Consider the following 18,266-nt stretch of genomic DNA (forward strand, 5'->3'; position numbering starts at 1 on the left):
GCTCGAGTTACTTCACTTCAATGAAGCTCGCATGTTAGTGGTGCTTAACTTGGGTGTAGACTGTCTGAATGCTGGTGGTGGAAGAATATTTCATCACTATTATTTGGCCAACAAGGGCAGGAGAGATGGTGGCGTATATTTCGTCATCATCAGACATTGTGGCTATATCTTAGGTTGAATTCCAAACCTCTCTGCACCTTTTCATGGAATGTTGATGGTCATCTGTCTGTCGCATGTTCCGCTGGTGCTGGATTCACCCACTCCCATCAGATCTTCCATAACAACACAAAGCGCTACACTGTATGAGCACTCATCAGAGGCAACCACACATCACACATACACAAGTGACAGTTCATTACAGGGGGGAGAAAACCACCTCCACTAGGACCTTGTTCAGAACAGTAATGCGTGATTCTCTGATCTGCCCCAAATGCTCATACCCTGAGTATTAGATTGCACTGATTTATTGTCTAAATGGGATCACGTTGCAACTACACATCATCCATTATTGTTTCTGATTCTCCTAATATTGTCTCATATTCCCTAGATGGTACTTTTTTCTTCTTTCCATATTGTTATTGTTATAGTTTTCAGTCTGAAGATTGGTATGATGCAGCTCTCCGCACCATTGTATTCTTTCCAACTCTCTTCACCTCCGTATAGGTATTGCACTACATCCGTTTGGGTCTGCTTACTCGCTATTATCAAACTGACAGTTCTTTGATCCTTCAGGCTGTTCCCTGGAATAGCCAGATTTAATCCAAATACATTATATTATCCTTGCTTGTCCTTTTGTCTTTTCAAAACAGTGCCCAATCTGTTCAGCTGCTCTTTCAAGTCCTTTGCCAACTCTGAGAGAATTACAATGTCATCGGCAAATGTCAGAGTTTTTATTTCCTCTCCTGAAATGCAATTGCTTTTCCCAATTTCTACTTGGTTTCCTTTGTTGCCTGCTGAATAACTTCGGGGATAGGCTACAACCCTGCCTCGCTTCCTTCTCAATCACTACTTCACTTTCATATCCTTTGACTCAGCTCTGTAGTACGATTTCTCAAGGAGTTGTGAATAGTCTTTCGCAGTCTCATTTCAGCCATGCTACCACAAGAATCTTAAAGTGTGTAGTCCAGTCAACATTGTCAAAAGCTTACTCTAAATCTACAAATGTAGGTCTGCCTTTCCTTAACATTTCTCTGAAGTCATGTAGTTGTTACTGCCTTGAGTACCCATACTGCTTCTTGGTTTCTCTACCTCCATCTACATCAACATCTATACTCTGCAAACCACTGTGCAGTGGATGGTCGGGGGTACAGCCCAATGTACCAGTCATAAGGATTTTTCTTCGGTACCATTCACTATGGAACACGGGGAGAATGACTGTTTAAATGTCTCTGTGCATGCTGCAATTAATCTTATTTTGTCCTCACAACCCCTATGGGAACGATGTGTTGGGGGTTGTAGGATAGTCCTACAGTCGCCATCTAAAGACAATCTGTAGAACTTTGTTAGTAGGCTTTCTCGGAATAGTTTATGTCTGTCTTCAAGTGTGTGCCAGTTCAGCTTCTTCAACATCTGTGTGACACTTTCCCAAAGGTCAAGAAAACCTGTGACAATTCGTGATGCCCTTCTCCATCTACATTCCATATACCCTGTTAGTCCAATTTTGTAGGGGTCCTACATACTTGGGACGAACGAAGGATTTGTACGCTGTCTCATTTGTATGATTGCATTTCCTCGGTTTCTAGCAATAAACCAAAGTCAGTTGGCTGCTTTGCACACGACCGAGCCTATGTGATTGTTCCATTTCATGTCCCTTCTAAGTGTAACACTCAGGTATTTGTATGAGTTTACCGATTCAAACTGTAGCTCACTGATATTACATTGATAGGATACTATGCTTTTTTCACTTTGTGAAGTGCACAGCTTTATACTTCCGAACTTTTAAAGGAAGTTGCTAATCTCTGTACCACTTTGATAGCTTATCAAGGTCTGACTGAAGACTGGTGTAGCTTCGTTCAGACTGTACTTCATTGTGGGTAACTGCATCATCTGCAAAAAGTCTGAGGTCGATAATACACAACATGAACAGCAGAGCCCCGACACAGTTCCATGCGGTATACACGAAGCTAGCCAACTTCTACACCTGTCCACAACTCTCCATCCAAGACAAAATGCTGTATCCTCCCTACCAAGAAATCCTCAATCCTGTCACGAATTTCGCCTGATACCCCATACGATCGTTCCTTTGATAATATCTTAGATGATCTGAATCAAGTGCTTATGGTATGTGAAGTCCAGTCAATACTGGCAAAAGTTTTCTCTAAATCTACAAATGTTGCAAATGTAGGCCTGCCTTTCTTTAAAGTATCTTCTAAGTCATACAGTCAGCATTGCATCGCGTGTCCATATTGCTTCTGTTTTCTTGATTTCTCTACCTCGGAATCGTTCCGTCTTAGGAACACTATTATTATTGCTATCCATTGCAGCTATCTGTTAACTTGCCAATCTGAATTTTTATGTTTTTAATACACTACTGGCCATTAAAATTGCTACACCACGAAGATGACGTGCTACAGACGCGAAATTTAACCGACAGGAAGAAGATGCTGTGATTTGCAAATTATTAGCTTTTCAGAGCATTCACACAAGGTTGGTGACGGTGGCGACACCTACAACGTGCTGACATGAGGAAAGTTTCCAACGGATTTGTCATACACAAACAACAGTTGACCGGCGTTGCCTGGTGAAACGTTGTTGTGATGCCTCGTGTAAGGAGGAGAAATGGGTTCCATCACATTTCCGACTTTGATAAAGGTCGGATTGTAGCCAATGGCGATTGCGGTTTATCGTATCGCGACATTGCTGCTCGCGTTGGTCGAGATCCAATGACTGTTAGCAGAATATGGAATCGGTGGGTTCAGAAGGGTAATACGGAACGCCGTGCTGGATCCCAACGGCCTCGTATCACTAGCAGTCGAGATGACAGGCATCTTATCCGCATGGCTGTAACGGATCGTGCAGCCGCGTCTCGATCCCTGAGTCAACAGCTGGGGACGTTTGCAAGACAACAACCATCTGCAGGAACAGCTCGACGACGTTTGCACCAGCATGGACTATCAGCTCGGAGACCATGGTTGCGGTTACCGTTGACGCTGCATCACAGACAGGAGCGCCTGCGATGGTGAACTCACCGACGTACCTGGGTGCACGAATGGCAAAACGTCATTTTTTCGCATGAATTCAGGTTCTGTTTACAGCATCATGATGGTCGCATCCGTGTTTGGCGACATCGCGGTGAACGCACATTGGAAGCGCGTATTGGTCATCGCCATACTGGCGTATCACCCAGCGTGATGGCATGGGGTGCCATTGGTTACACGTCTCAGTCACCTCTCGTTCTCATTGGCGGCATTTTGAACAGTAGGCATTACATTTCAGATGTGTTACGACCCGTGGCTCTACCCTTCATTCGATCCCTGCGAAACCCTACATCTCAGCAGGATAATGAACGACCGCATGTTGCAGGTCCTGTACGGGCCTTTCTGGATACAGAAAATGTTCGACTGCTGCCCTGGCCAGCACATTCTCCAGATCTCTCACCAATTTAAAACGTCTGGTCAATGGTGGCCGAGTAACTGGCTCGTCACAATACGCCAGTCACTACTCTTGATGAACTGTGGTATCGTGTTGAAGCTGCATCGACAGCCGTACCTGTACACGCCATCCAAGCTCTGTTTGACTCAATGCCCAGGCGTATCAAGGCCGTTATTACGGCCAGAGGTGGTTGTTCTGGGTACTGATTTCTCAGGATCTATGCACCCAAATTGTGTGAAAATGTAATCACATGTCAGTTCTAGTATAATATATCCGTCCAATGAATACCCGTTTATCATCTGCATTTCTTTTGGTGCAGCAATTTTAATGGCCAGTAGTGTAGTAAAAGACTTAATAGTAAAATATTTTCCGTAATTTTTTGCAGCAACTAAATGCGAAGTATCAATATCGTTCTTATATGCTCTTTGACGAGAAAATTCTAACAGCATATAGGATTCAGCGCTGAATAGGCCTGCAATGGATGTGAGTGGACGTTTATTTTTCTGACTACTCGCTACAGTGCGTCAGTGCCCGCCGGCCCTGTGTTCACTTCTGGTATCCTCGTCTGTGCGGCCGTCGCATACGCCGTGAGGTGTGACGGGCGCTTCGTGCTGCATGTCCTCTCGACGGACGTGTGGCGAAGTGTTAAGGTCACGGGGCCTTTTTCACCACTGTTTATTTTGCTTGTCCCGGTGGTTATGTGTTGATTTAATGGGCAGTTAACTGACGCAGGCTCAGAAACGGACGCACCCTGTTGTCAGGCATCCGCTCTCGAGAACGTTCCGGACCGGCGTCATGGCTCAGCTAACAGTCTGGAATTTTTTTGGAACTGGCAAGCTGGGAACCTTCTGCCGTCGGTGATTTACTTCTCGTGGATCCCTCTCTCTTAGTATCCAAAGATTGCTTCGGAACAAAATCTCTTTGGTTTTCTAGCATAAATGTACATAAATTGAAATTTATCTCAGGTGTATAAATAAACGTGCACTTTCGACAGCGACACAACTTAGCCTGAAATTTGATGTCTCTTTTCATACCAAACATTTCACACGTACACAGCGTACCGTAAATTAAAATCGAAAACTAGTTCGGGTGGAAGTACACGACAAGAGAAGCAAAATTTTTCCCGTAATCATGGATTCGAAAAACGAGCCATTTAGGAGATAAATGCTTTTGACTTCGTGGTGAGATGTTGTCCTATTTAGTACAAATACATTCCACATATGTTCAAATGTGTGTGAAATCTTATGGGACTTAACTGCTAAGGTCTTCAGTCCCTAAGCTAACACACTACTTAACCTAAACTATCCTGAGGACAAACACACACACCCATGCCCGAGGGAGGACTCGAACCTCCGCCGGGACCAGCCGCACAGTCCATGACTGCAGCGCCTTAGACCAAATACATTCCACATACTGTGGTATGTAAGTAGTGTGTAAGCTTAGGGACTGATGACCTTAGCAGTTAAGTCCCATAAGATTTCACACACATTTTGAACAACATTCCATATATAAACATTTTGGTTCAGTCCCCGTCTAATTAGGCACAAATTTCAGTATGGGCTGCCTCAACAACAAGACGAAGGTACTTCGACACGTTGCCAGTTACGAATTGGTGTCCTGCCTTTGACGCCCCTTTTAAAGGCGTTCCATGAGTCGTCCTCGCATCTGGAAGCAATACTCCACTCGTCTCTGTAGTGAGTTACGAATTCTTCCAAACACACTCGGACCATCTCGTAAAGTTTTGACAAGAAAGTACAATGCGCTGCTGAAGTTCTTCAGTCGAATCGGTGCGAATGCTCTACACTTCGTTTTTCATGTGACCCCATAGAAAAATCCAGTGGGCTCAGACCAGCTGATGTTGCTAGCTTGGTCGACAAACCTTGTTGCTTCATATTGACTAGTTAGATGTCGTCTGCTTCAGCAGCACAATGTAACGGTGCCATATAATACATTTATGAGGAGGTTCGATAAGGAATGCAACACTTCTTTTCTGAAATCAGACTGGGTTTATTCAATAATCCGATGCATCATATTATTTTCCATTCTTTTGGCTACAAAACCCTATTTTTCAACATAATCTCCTTTCAACGCGATGGCCTTACGCCACCTTATTGCTAGGACTTGTACGCATGGTACCACTCTACTGGTCGATGTCGGAGGCAATGTCTTCCCGCATGAGTAACCTCCCCAGCATCCGCGTGCTGCTTCCCGCAGAGTGCACCCTTCATTGGTCCAAACAGAAGGAAGTCGGAAGGTGCGAGACCTGGGCTATAGGGTGGATGAGGAAGAGCAGTCCTATGAAGTTTTGCGAGTCCCTCACGGGGGCGCAGACTTGTGCAAGGCCTGGCGTTGTCATGGAGAAAGAGAGGGTTGTTCGCATTTTGTGGTGACGAACACGCTGAAGTCGTTTCTTCAATTTCTTAAGGGTAGCACAATACACTTCAGAAATGCTCGTTGCACCTTGAAGGAAGATATAAAAAAAAAAACCTTCAGAGTCCCAGAAGACTGTCACTATGACTTTACCTCACAACTTTTTCTTCGGAGGAGAGGCGATGTGGTGCCTCTCCACAGATTGCCGTTTGTTTCCAGTTCGAAGTGATGAACCCATGTTTCATCACCTGTGACGATGTTCGACAAAAAATTGTCACCATCAGCCTTGTAATGCACAACAAATTCTGCAAAGATGGGCTTTCGTTGCTCTTTGTGGTCTTTTGGTAGGCGGTGAACAACCCAGTGGGAACACACCTTTGAGTACCGCATCGGGTGGCCGGATGTGTCGGCACTACTGACAGAGATGTCCAGTTGTGCAGTCAGGTGTTTGGTTGTGATCCGTCGATCACCTCAAATGAATTTCATTCCAGGAGTCACGGCTGTGTGCAGCCGGCCAGCACGCAGGAGATGGGACAGGTTTGGGCGACCTCGTTGCGATGACGACAGACTCACCGTGCTTTTGATCACTGCCAAGTCTCCGTAGACATTCTGCAAGCGCCTATAAATATTTACGATCCTGTGGTTTTCCGCCAAAAGAAACGCAATGACAGCTCTCTGCTTGGAACGCACCTTTGTTAAAGACGCCATTTTGAAGGCTATTTATAGAGCTGCCACCTATCGGAACTTCAGGAAACTATGGAGGCTGAAGCAAGAATGTTCCACAAAGTCCCACAGCAAATTCCGCGTTTTTTCTTTCAGTCAAAACTGGCCGTGTATTGCGTACAACATTAAACGCTCCTTGTACCATATTCCGCAATGTTATGCAGAGGATTATTTGGAAGCAATCCTGGGAGATCTCGTCACAGACGCCGAAGGTATCTTCGTCCATCAAGTTTCCTTGGTAGAAAACCGAATGATCATAGTACCCATAACCACACGTTCAACGAGAAAAGTTACTGACGCGATGACCATGAACAGCGTGCGGATTACGTCAAATTTAAGCCTAATGCGATGCGGAATTAACCGAAAAGTTTACTCTTTAATTACCTTTGTACTAACTAGTATCGTATTTCGTACTGAAGTAAGAAGCGGCTAATCATACATTTGCAATTATTTCGCAAACGGCTCTTTTGTGGAACCTCTTCATTACAGTGACTTCGGAGGCTCAGCAAGGCTTTTCCCGGATGATGCTGCAGTACATAGAGAAGTCTCAAGCCTAGAAAATTGTACAGAAATGCAGCAAGGCCTGCGGAGGATAGACGCGTGGTGCAGGGAGCGGCAGCTGACCCTCACCGTAAACAAACGTAACGTAGTACGAACCATAGACAGAAAGACCCTTACTGAATGACTACACTATTGCAGAACAGCCATAAGGTACACTATGTGAACAAAAAGTATCAGGACACACCCAAAAACATACGTTTTTCATATTGGGAGCATTGTGCTGTCACCTACTGCCAGGTACTCCACATCAGCGACCTCAGTAGTCATTAGACATCGTGAGAGAGCAGAATGGGGCGCTCTGAGGAACTCACGGTCTTCGAATGTGGTCAGGTGATTGGGTGTCACTTGTGTCATATGTCTGTACACGAGATCTCCACACTCCTAAACATCCCTAGGTCCACTGTTCCCGATGTGATAATGAGTGGAAACGTGAAGGGACACGTACAGCATAAAAGCGTACAGGCCGACCTCGTCTGTTGACTGACAGCTACCACCGACGCGTGAAGAGGGTCGTAATGTGTAATAGCAGACATCTACCCAGACTATCACACAGGAATTCCAAACTCCATCAGGATCCACTGCAGTTACTATGACAATTAGGCAGGAGGTGAGAAAATTTGGATTTCATGGTCGAGAGGCTGCTCATAAGCCATACATCACGCCAGTAAATGCCAAACGACGCCTCGCTTGGTGTAAAGAGCATAAACCTTGGACGATTGAACAGTGGAAAAACGTTGTGTGGAGTGACGAGTCACGGTACACAATGTGGTGATCCGATGGCAGGGTGTGGGTATGGCGAATGCCGGGTGAACGTCGTCTGCCAGCATGTGTAGTGCCAACAGTAAAATTCGGAGGCGGTGATGTTATGGTGTGGTCGTGTTTTTCATTGAGGGGGCTTGCACTCCTTGTTGTTTTACGTGGCACTATAACAGCACAGGCCTACATTGATGTTTTAAACACCTTCTTGTTTCCCACTGTTGTAGAGCAATTCGGGGATAGCGATTGCATCTTTCAACACGATCGGGCACCTGTTCATAATGCACGGCGTGTGGCGGAGTGATTACACGACAATAACATCCCTGTAATGGACTGGCCTGCACAGAGTCCTGACCTGAATCTTATGGAACACCTTTGGGATGTTTTGGAACGCCGACTTCGTGCTAGGCTTCACCGACCGACATCGATATCTCTCCTCAGTGCAGCACTCCGTGAAGAATGGGCTGCCATTCCCCAAGAAACCTTCCAGCACCTGATTGACCGTATGCCTGCGAGAGTGGAAGCTGTCATCGAGGCTAAGGGTGGGCAACACCATACTGAATTCCGGCATTACCCATGGAGGTTGCCATGAACTTGTAAGTCATTTTCAGCCAGGTGTCCGGATACTTTTGATCACATAATGTATCTAGGAGTATGCATATGGAGCGATTTGAAGTGGAGCAACGACACAAAATTAATCGCGGGTAAGGCAGATACCAGAGTGAGATTCATTGGAAAGCTCCCCAGGAAATTTAATCCATCAATAAAGCACGTAGCTTGCAAAACACTCCTTCGACCAATGCTCGTCAGTCTGGGATCCATTCCTGACAGGATTGATGGAAGAAACAGAGTAATTCCAAAGAAGAGCAGCACCTTACGTTACAGGTTCATTTGACAAGTGCGAAAGTCTCACGCAGATGCTTAGTCAACTTCAGTGGCACACACTGCAAGTGGGGCGTTCTGCATCGCGGTCTGGTTTACTGTTAAAGTTCCGAGAGCGTTCGTTCCTCCTACGTATATCTCGCGAAAAAACCGTGAAAATAAACTTCCGCCACACACCCTAAATTGGCTTGAGATTAAAGATGTAGATGTAAATGTATTCTTGCTTCTACTGAGCGGGGTGGTGCAGTGGTTAGCACATTGGACTCTTTTGGAAGGCAACAGTTCAAGCCCGCATCCGGCCATCTTGATTTAGGTTTTCCGTAATTTCTCTTAATCGTTCCAAGTATATGCCAGGATGGTTCCTTTGAAAGGGCGCGACCGATTTCCTTCCGCATCCATCCCTAATCCGAACTCGTGCTTAGCCTCTAATGGCCTTGTTGTCGACGGCACGTTAAACTCCCCTCCTTCTCCCATTATTGCGTCTATTATCGTATACTTTCATCCATGTCAGTTTTTGCTATTGATTATGGTACACTCTCAATTTACTCAATCAGACTTCCATATAAATGTAATGTTCTCGAGTTTGGTTTCCTAATTAGAAATTGTGCCATGCATTTCTAACATTTACTGGCAGTCGGTACCGTCCTACCTCCGTAGCTGAGTTCTCAGCCGTGCAACGGGCCCGCGTTCGATTCCCGGCCAGGTCGGAGGTTTTCTCCGCTCGGGGCCTTAGTGTTGTGTTGTTCTCATCATCAATTCGTCACTATCGACACGCAAGTCGTCCAATGTGGTATCAACGGAAAAGACTTGCAACTCGGAGACCGAACTGTCCCATATGGGGATTCCTGGCCATCAATGAGGCAGTACTTGATTTTATACCGTTTTTAAAAACATTTTTTAAAAATAATTAATCAATTTCAAAATACATCTCGATTCATACTCCTAGTTCCCCACATAAGACAATATTTTAATTAATGTGAATGGAAAAATCAAGTGGAGGAGGATATGCAACGAAGAAATTTGAAAGGAGGGTAATGTAAGGATCAGGAGGCTTGGATACAATGTTACGTGAAACGGCGTCAAACAAGTCGCATAATATATATTCACCGTCCGGTGAAATTGATGTGACCACTGCCTATGTTCGACGTCAACGAGCAATAACCATACACAGATGTCATGTGGCAGCACTGGCAGTGGAGGGTATATAAGGCGTGTAGAAGAGTCGCGGAAAGCAGTACAGTCATTTCCAGAATGAGATTTTCACTCTGCAGCGGAGTGTGCGCTGATATGAAACTTCCTGGAAGATTAAAACTGTGTGCCCGACCGAGACTCGAACTCGGGACCTTTGCACACAGTTTTAATCTGCCAGGAAGTTTCAGTACAGTCATTGCCGTAATGCGGAAACAATGATTTATGTTCGCGTGCCACCGTGGCTAAGGTATACCGTGCAGCCGGCCGGAATGGCCGAGCGGTTCTAGGTGCTACAGTCTGGAACCGCGCAACCGCTACGGTCGCAGGTTCGAATCCTGCCTCGGGCATGGATGTGTGTGATGTCCTTAGGTTAGTTAAGTTTAAGTAGTTCTAAGTTCTAGGAGACTGATGACCTGAGAAGTTAAGTCTCATAAGTGCTCAGAGTCATTTTATACTGTGCACGGTAAAATGGCGCTATCCGGGGCCGGCTCCGAGGCAACTGCGGCGCACCGTGGGCCATAGGTGTCAGGGGTGAATGACGGCTGCGGAGATGTGTATGGGCGAATGGCCATGCTACTATTGTGCAGCGGACCGCCCAGACGAACCAAGGGACTTCCAACAGTCTCCCCAATGACCGTTCAGCAAACGTTGCTGCGTATGGGCCTCCGTAGCGGGCGCCTGGTTAATGCATGTGGCCTTTTCTGACGAATCACGTTTTATGCTCCGAGAGACAGAGGGCCATTGCCGTGTACAGCGTGAAACATCTGGAAGCAAACACTCTGCAATGAGCCGCATGGGATTAGCCGAGCGGTCTGAGGTGCTGCAGTCGTGGACTGTGCGGCTGGTCCCGGCGGAGGTTCCAGTGCTCCCTCAGGCATGGGTGTGTGTATTTGTCCTTAGGATAATTTAGGTTAAGTAGTGTGTAAGGTTAGGGACTGATGACCTTAGCAGTTAAGTCCCGTAAAATTTCACACACATTTGAACTTTTGAACAACTCTGCAATGATGGTTGAGAGGGTCCAGGCTGGAGAAGGGAGCGTTATGATTCGCGGAATGTTTTCGTGCCATTGCCCAGACGATCTCGTCATTCTGGATCAACACAAGTATGCATCTGTTGTCGGGGACCATGTCCACACCTATATGCAATTTGTTTTACCTCGGCACGAGGGCATCTACTAACAGGACAATGCAGCGTATCACAAAGCTCACAGTGTACGTGCGTGGTTCGAAGAGCAACAGGAAGAGTATACCGTAGACCCCTGACCAATAAACTTTCCAGATCTAAGGGGAATTGGAATGCCCTATCCCAACAATGTTAACTTTAGTGACTTGGCTTCCCTGTATTTCAGGAACCACTGTAGCCATTGACATGAAACTTTTACAAGACATTAAACTGTATGTTCTGAGTCTAATGAACGACAATAACTGCATTTCAGCTACTGCTTTCGGAAATACAATTTTTTAATTACATGGTTAAAATGTTGTGTACTTTTTTGTGCATTATCGCAAACAATTTTAATTATAGATAACATTATGTTCTTCTTTTAGTCCAGTAGACTCAGGATATGTAAGTTATTACTCCCTGAAAATTTGAATACTCTACTTGAAGTGGTGTCCAGTAGACTCAGGGTATGTAAGTTAGTACTCCCTGAAAATTTGAATACTCTACTTGAAACAGTGTCTGAGATTTAGGGAAAAATGCAACAGAAAATGTAAATTTTCAGGAACAGTTTCTAGAGTTTCAGAAGACTGTAACTCACTTAATATATGCTTAATTTTTTATTTTTAGTAGCTCAGAAGCACCCTGCACTGTACTGTATATCATCCTCTTGATCTTTTTTCAAGTTTTTTCTTCTTTCTGGACTCCTTAGTGGTCAACTGTGCTGCATACTCTGTTTTATCAATGTGAACCTTGTCTATTCATTCAAATTTCTCTGATGCAGTTTGCTGTTCTCTGATGCAGTTTGCTCCAGGATTAATTTCCATATGCTTTAAATGATTAATGGAAAATCTCATATGAGATGTGAAACAAATACTAACAAAGAGATAGAGAAGTAAATGCCTCTTTACTTCTGTATGCATCCTCTTTGGTTTGAAGCTGGCACAGTACTTACAGTAGAATATCTTTGGCTTCCCTCTGACAACCATGCCTCCATCCTTGCTACCCTCCCTATTTTCCTTTCCCTGTTGCTTCATAACCTGGGTTGTGAGTAACTGAATCTCCTTTCCCTTCTTCCCTTTCTTTCCCCTCTCTCCTCCCCGATGAAGGAACATTTGTTCCGAAAGCTAGGAACGTAAATTTTCGGTTCTGTTTTATGTGTTTTATGTGTATCTATCGGCTGTACTGAGCTGAGGTAAGTACTGCCCGGCCCCTCTATCTCTTTGTTAGTATTTGTTTCCATATGCTTTAGCACTTTCACCCTACCAATGTTGCTATCATTAAAAACAATAACTGTACCACTGACCCCATACTTTAGTGTCTTCATTCCAGCAAAAACATTTTTTGGTACGCGAGTCCATATAAGATTATTGAACGACTCATTGGGATTTTGAGTCTGACCTTACACACACTTCTTCAGTAATTCAGGATTTGCCAGGTCTCTGTAAATAGGTTTTATGATATCCATGACTACTGCTGGGATGGAATGTTTATGGCTGTGTGAACTGTTTGAGTACTGGGCATTGCGGTAACTGCACCATGAATCAGGTAAATGCACGTCCAGAATTTAAAAGGATGCATAGTGAACTATACTACATTGTAGGATTTTCACATAATCTACCTGCAGAGAGAGAGAGAGAAAAAAGAATTTACTAGCAATCCTCTAATGATACAGTAGAGCCCCTTCTGAGCAGTCAAGGATAATAAAGTACTCTGAATGCTACCTGACAATCAAGCCTCACCTGAAATTCTTTGTTAACCGATATAAATCCTTTTCTCAAAGAAGGATACTGTGAAAAAGGCAATATGAAAAATTATATTGGTTGTAGTCAGAAACTGGTCCAAGATGCCAGGAGTTAAATTAACAATACAGAGAGAAAATGACAGCCACAGTAACACTGATGAATTACTGCAAAGGTCTCATGTAGCCAGGTCCCTGTTGTCACCCGATGTGACGGGTGGAAATTGGAACATGGAGTTAACTCCCAAGTATATGGTCGTGTTGTACACTAGTGTGTAGTCCCTTTTGAGTTAAATCCTTTTGGTTGCACCTTTTTCTGAGCATGGAGCAAGTTTTTTAGGACATGAGTTTATGTTGATAATGCATTAATAACTACTACCATCTGATATGATCACTGTATATATCGAATAATGTCCTGATTGTCATGCAAAGTGTTAAGAGAAAACGGTATGACAAGAAGGCAAATAACACAATCTTAAAAGCCATTTATCCAGCGTTCATTAAACCTACAGATAAAAAAACTATTACAGTAGAGAACAAGAGAAATTTTTCCATGTCAGTCATGGCCCAGTCTGGCAGAAAGCTCTCACAATCCTAGTGCATATAAATTGGTGTATCCCAAGCCCAGTGTGCGATTTGCAGGGGGGGATGGGGGGGATTTCCCCCCCTCTGCATCAGACCATCCCGTTCTCTGGTTTTAGTTTATGCATCCCAGCCTGGGATGTTTATTTCCCACACACTGGAGTAAAACTTGTAGTGTCGGCAGACTTGCCAACACTACGTACACTAATAGAAAGAGGCGGCCAAGATGCACGCGCTAACTCACGCAGGGTGGCGTGAGATCTGAAACATGATACGTAATGAATGCTATAAAGAAAAGTACGTAGCTGCTGGAATACTTAACTTTAATCCATCATTTGTATACAGCGTTCTTGATGATACAAGTGAGACTCTCTCTAGATAAATGCAATGTAATGCTAATGGCGCCTTGCTAGGTCGTAGCCATGGACTTAGCTGAAGACTATTCTAACTAGCTGCTCTGCAAATGAGTGAGTCTTCGTCCATGTAGTCGCTAGCAAAGTCCTCCGTACAACTGGGACGAGTGCTAGTCCGTCTCTCGAGACCTGCCGTGTGGTGGCGCTCGGTCTGCGACCACTGACAGTGGCAACAGGCGGGTCCGACATGTACTAATGGACCGCGGCCGATTTAAAGCTACCACCTAGCAAGTGTGGTGTCTGGCGGTGACACCACAAAACTTTACATATAATTTAAATTTGTGGAGCCGAACACTGAAAGTTTTTAGTAAGTCTTACTATTAATACTATTAATATGTTTCAATTTTCTAACATCAGAATAAGTACAGCTTTTCACAAATGTGCCTTTACTTTTTGAATTCCTCTTGTTTACCTGTATGTAGATGATTTTGTAAATAAGCTTTACCTATAATGTACTTTTAAAGATATAACAAGGGATGGCTTTTCTGATAGTGCATACGTGTGAATAGTGAGTTTCGGCATTAACGTGTATTTATAAATAGCTGTTTAACCATGCGTAACGCCACGGTCCAAGCTAAGCTAGTAACATATATAATTCTACTAAACCCCTAAGACACCCCCCCCCCCCCCACACTGGTAAAAGCACAAATCGCACCCTGCCCAAGCCCCAAAACCCTTCTGGGTTGAGAAGTATAGTAAACTTGAGACCATATTTACATGAAACACATCACTAATCCAACAATATATATACTGGCAAAGCAATTGGCTGCTGAAGCAATTGTCAGGAGAAAACAAACTGGGCTACCAGTAGCATTCAATGTAAATGAGTGTATTATTACAAGAGAGAGAGTTTTAGCCCATTGTACAATATAAGAGGAGAAGGAAATTAAGTGTATGTCTCGTCAACAATGGGGTCATTAGAAACGGAGCACAAGCCTGAATTAGGGAAGGATGGAGAAGGAGAGAAGCATTTGCCTTAAGCGATTTAGGGAAATTATGGAAAACCCAAATCAGGATGGCCAAATGTGGGTTTGAACCGTCGTCCTCCAGAATGTGAGTCCAGTGTGCTAACCACTACACTACGCTCGGTACATTATAAGAAATAAGTTATCGTGAGCACCAGTAGAAATAAAATGATATACTGTGTTTTTAAGGCTTTTTCAGTACAAAGAGTAACAACTTAGATTTCTCAGTAGTTGGACGCTTGGGAATAATTTAAGAGCTTTAATTGAAGATATCAGTATTACGGAAGCAACAAATAATTACCTTGTAAAGCTACTTTTGGTGAGAGATTATTAAATTTACTACTGTGTCAAAAAGTAAAGTCTATGGTGCTCAACCTGTGAATGGGCTTCTAGCCTGATTGCAGGTGGAGTGCAGCCTTTTGTTCATCATAGCTCTATCCCCGGTATTCAGTTTGAGAGGAGGCTGACAGGTTGTAGTAACATCCTGGAGGGACTGGAATGAGGACAGATCCCCACCTCTGCCCCAGGACTGAACCTAGGACCTCCACAGCAGCAGTCTAGTGCTCTAACCACTTGATCACCACGACTGCTACTACCATGTTAGAGGATTGTATTTATTACGTACAACCGTAAGAGTGGAACTAAAATTTCAAGCATGTGTAATATGGTAGTAGCCATACAAGGATGTCGGTAAAAATTAATAAACTCATGAAAGTTATGTTGATTTTTGTACAGTGCACCTAAGCCAAAATCAAACAAAAGGAAAACTGTTTTTCTTAAAAAGCTTTGCATTCTAAGAATACAAAATGAATCAAATATTACTAAAAAAATAACTCATAAAGTCTCCACATCTTCTGTGATTTGCCATCCTTCCTTCCACTTCCTAGAAATTTCTGTTAAAATCAGGAATACTTAGCACAAATCTGAATCCCAGATGTTTATAGAGAAATATTATCTTGTCAAGTAAATCAAGAGGAAAAAGTTAAGAGACTGTTGCCTGTAATTCCTGCCAGCAGCTTGTAGACAAAATGTGGCACTAGCAATGGGAAGCATAGCCCTGCCTATCTGTTTTTGCTCAATTATTGTCCTTACGGTCTGGCATCCACATCCTCTCTCCCCCTGCCCTCCACTTATAAAAGTTGGGGGCCACCTGCTGTCAGGCCATTATCCTCAAACTCCCCTGTGCAATACTGACACCACTTCCACTATCAATGGAGAGCTACTGTCATTTGTGATGAAATCCTACAGAGTTGGGACTATATTTTCATTATATTCCTTTTCAATGTATAATCAAAAAAGTATTTAAATTTTCTTTATTCTACAATGCAACAGCAAGTAGTATAATAGCAGGTTCTTTAGTATAAGATAAAAATACCAGGAACCAACATTTAGAGCTACTGCACTTTAAACTTCTGAAGATACTGTTTTTAAAATGTTCATTAGTTTTGAAAATTGATAACACTGAAGAAACTAAGGGGATGTAACATGGCTATGTAAATAGTACCCACATTCTTCAAAGAAGTGATCTGTGTAGCTGATAACTCTCACTATGTTTCAGTTTAATACTGAATGCCAGTTATTGAATGTTAATATAAGTCAGCTCCTCCAACTGACATTAATTAATTTAACCATTGTCAAATTCGCTAAAACACCAGGGGATGATGGTGGTAGATTTTATATGTTGTTTGTTTCACTATAAGTACTGAAGAAACATAATGCAACGTTTCTGACCACAAATTGCAGTGCAGAGCTGTTTGGAGTGCCAAGAGAACTGTGGTGTGGCAGCTTCTAGAATGCTCTAATGGAGGGTACATCTGCTAAGATGAAGGCACTACTTAGAAAATGTGAGGAACACCCCTCTTGAAAAACAGATTTGACCAAAACAGCAGTCCAGGGGTGGATAAGAAATAGTGGGTTCCTGCAAAATGTATCTTAAAAGCTTGTTTTCACAAGAGCCTTGGCTACATATATTCTGTTATTTTGCTCTCCACAGAATCAACAGGCAGCCACGTAAAATGTTCATAAGAAAAATTACATTGTTAAAGGACAAGATGATCTTGCAATAGGAGTGCCACTGTGGCCTCCTGACTTCTTGTTGGGCAGTGACTTTGTAGTGCTATTCATCATTCCACTAGCTTCCTGTGGAAGTATGGGCATCATCTGTCAAGATACAGTAAGCACCTCTGGAGCACGGTGCAAACATTCTTAGTTTCAATGTCATCTCTGCTATGCACTTGTGTAACCCACAGTGACACAATATTTGCAACTAGTAACTCACTACAGCTGAAAAAGATCCCGAGACCAACTAGCTATGACCAGTTAATCCTATGCTGGTAAATTATAATTGAGAAACTGCATTTATCTAAGTCCCATGTGGTGACAGCAGCAGCATCAACACAAAATCAGGTATATTTTACCACGAGTGGTTAGTCTGACGATGCAAACCTAATTCTTGTACATTTTGTGGCTATAAGGATGATGTGTACGGGTGTGTAAGAAAGAAAACAGCGTTCTGATGTCACTGTTGATTATGATAACTACCTTGTAATGATGCCAGCCACAATGTAGGAGAATTATTGTCAATACATTAATAGTAAGAAAACAAAAAATACATAAGCTCTGCTATAATTGTCAAAGTAATTTCAAGGGTAAACAAATGCATTTCTTTTGAATATATTATGCTCAAAGGAAACTCACTTCAAGGTTTTATGTGCATTGACAGTAGAACAGATAAGTAAACAGGAGCAACAGTCAATTGATCTTAGGTAACCTATAATCAAGGTAATTGCTCCCATACATATGAGGTGGTGGTGATGATTGATGTGTTGGGCTTAACAGCACAGTTCATCAGCATCCTTATGATGTGTCACCATGCCATTCTTGCAGAGAGGGGGAGGGGGAAAGGCTGTCCTCCAAAATCCACCCATCAATTATTACGCACTTTTGTCATGATACACTACACTATGACACTGAAAATTGATTAATAAAAATGCTTAATAGCCTGGAAAAGCAATCTATTCCAAGGACAATGATCTTCCCTCTCCAGCACTTTAGGGATGAGACCTGACAGTTCACAAAATTTCAAAACCCATTACACTGGTGTTGGCATTGATGAAGATTGTAGTCAGATCTCCAGCCAAACTGAGGATTACCCTTATGTCAGTAAATAAAATACATGCAGCCAAAACATGCCGAACTGAAAGTGGCACACCACAAACTTCACAGAGTGGAGGAAACCTTGTGTTAATGAGCAATGTCATATCTTCAGTCTGGTGAGCAGCACTTTTTCCACTAGTGTGGTTGACACAAAGTCTGCCATGCCTGCGTGATCGA

Source organism: Schistocerca serialis, chromosome 9 (assembly GCF_023864345.2).
Source record: "Schistocerca serialis cubense isolate TAMUIC-IGC-003099 chromosome 9, iqSchSeri2.2, whole genome shotgun sequence".
NCBI classification, from domain to species: domain Eukaryota; kingdom Metazoa; phylum Arthropoda; class Insecta; order Orthoptera; family Acrididae; genus Schistocerca; species Schistocerca serialis.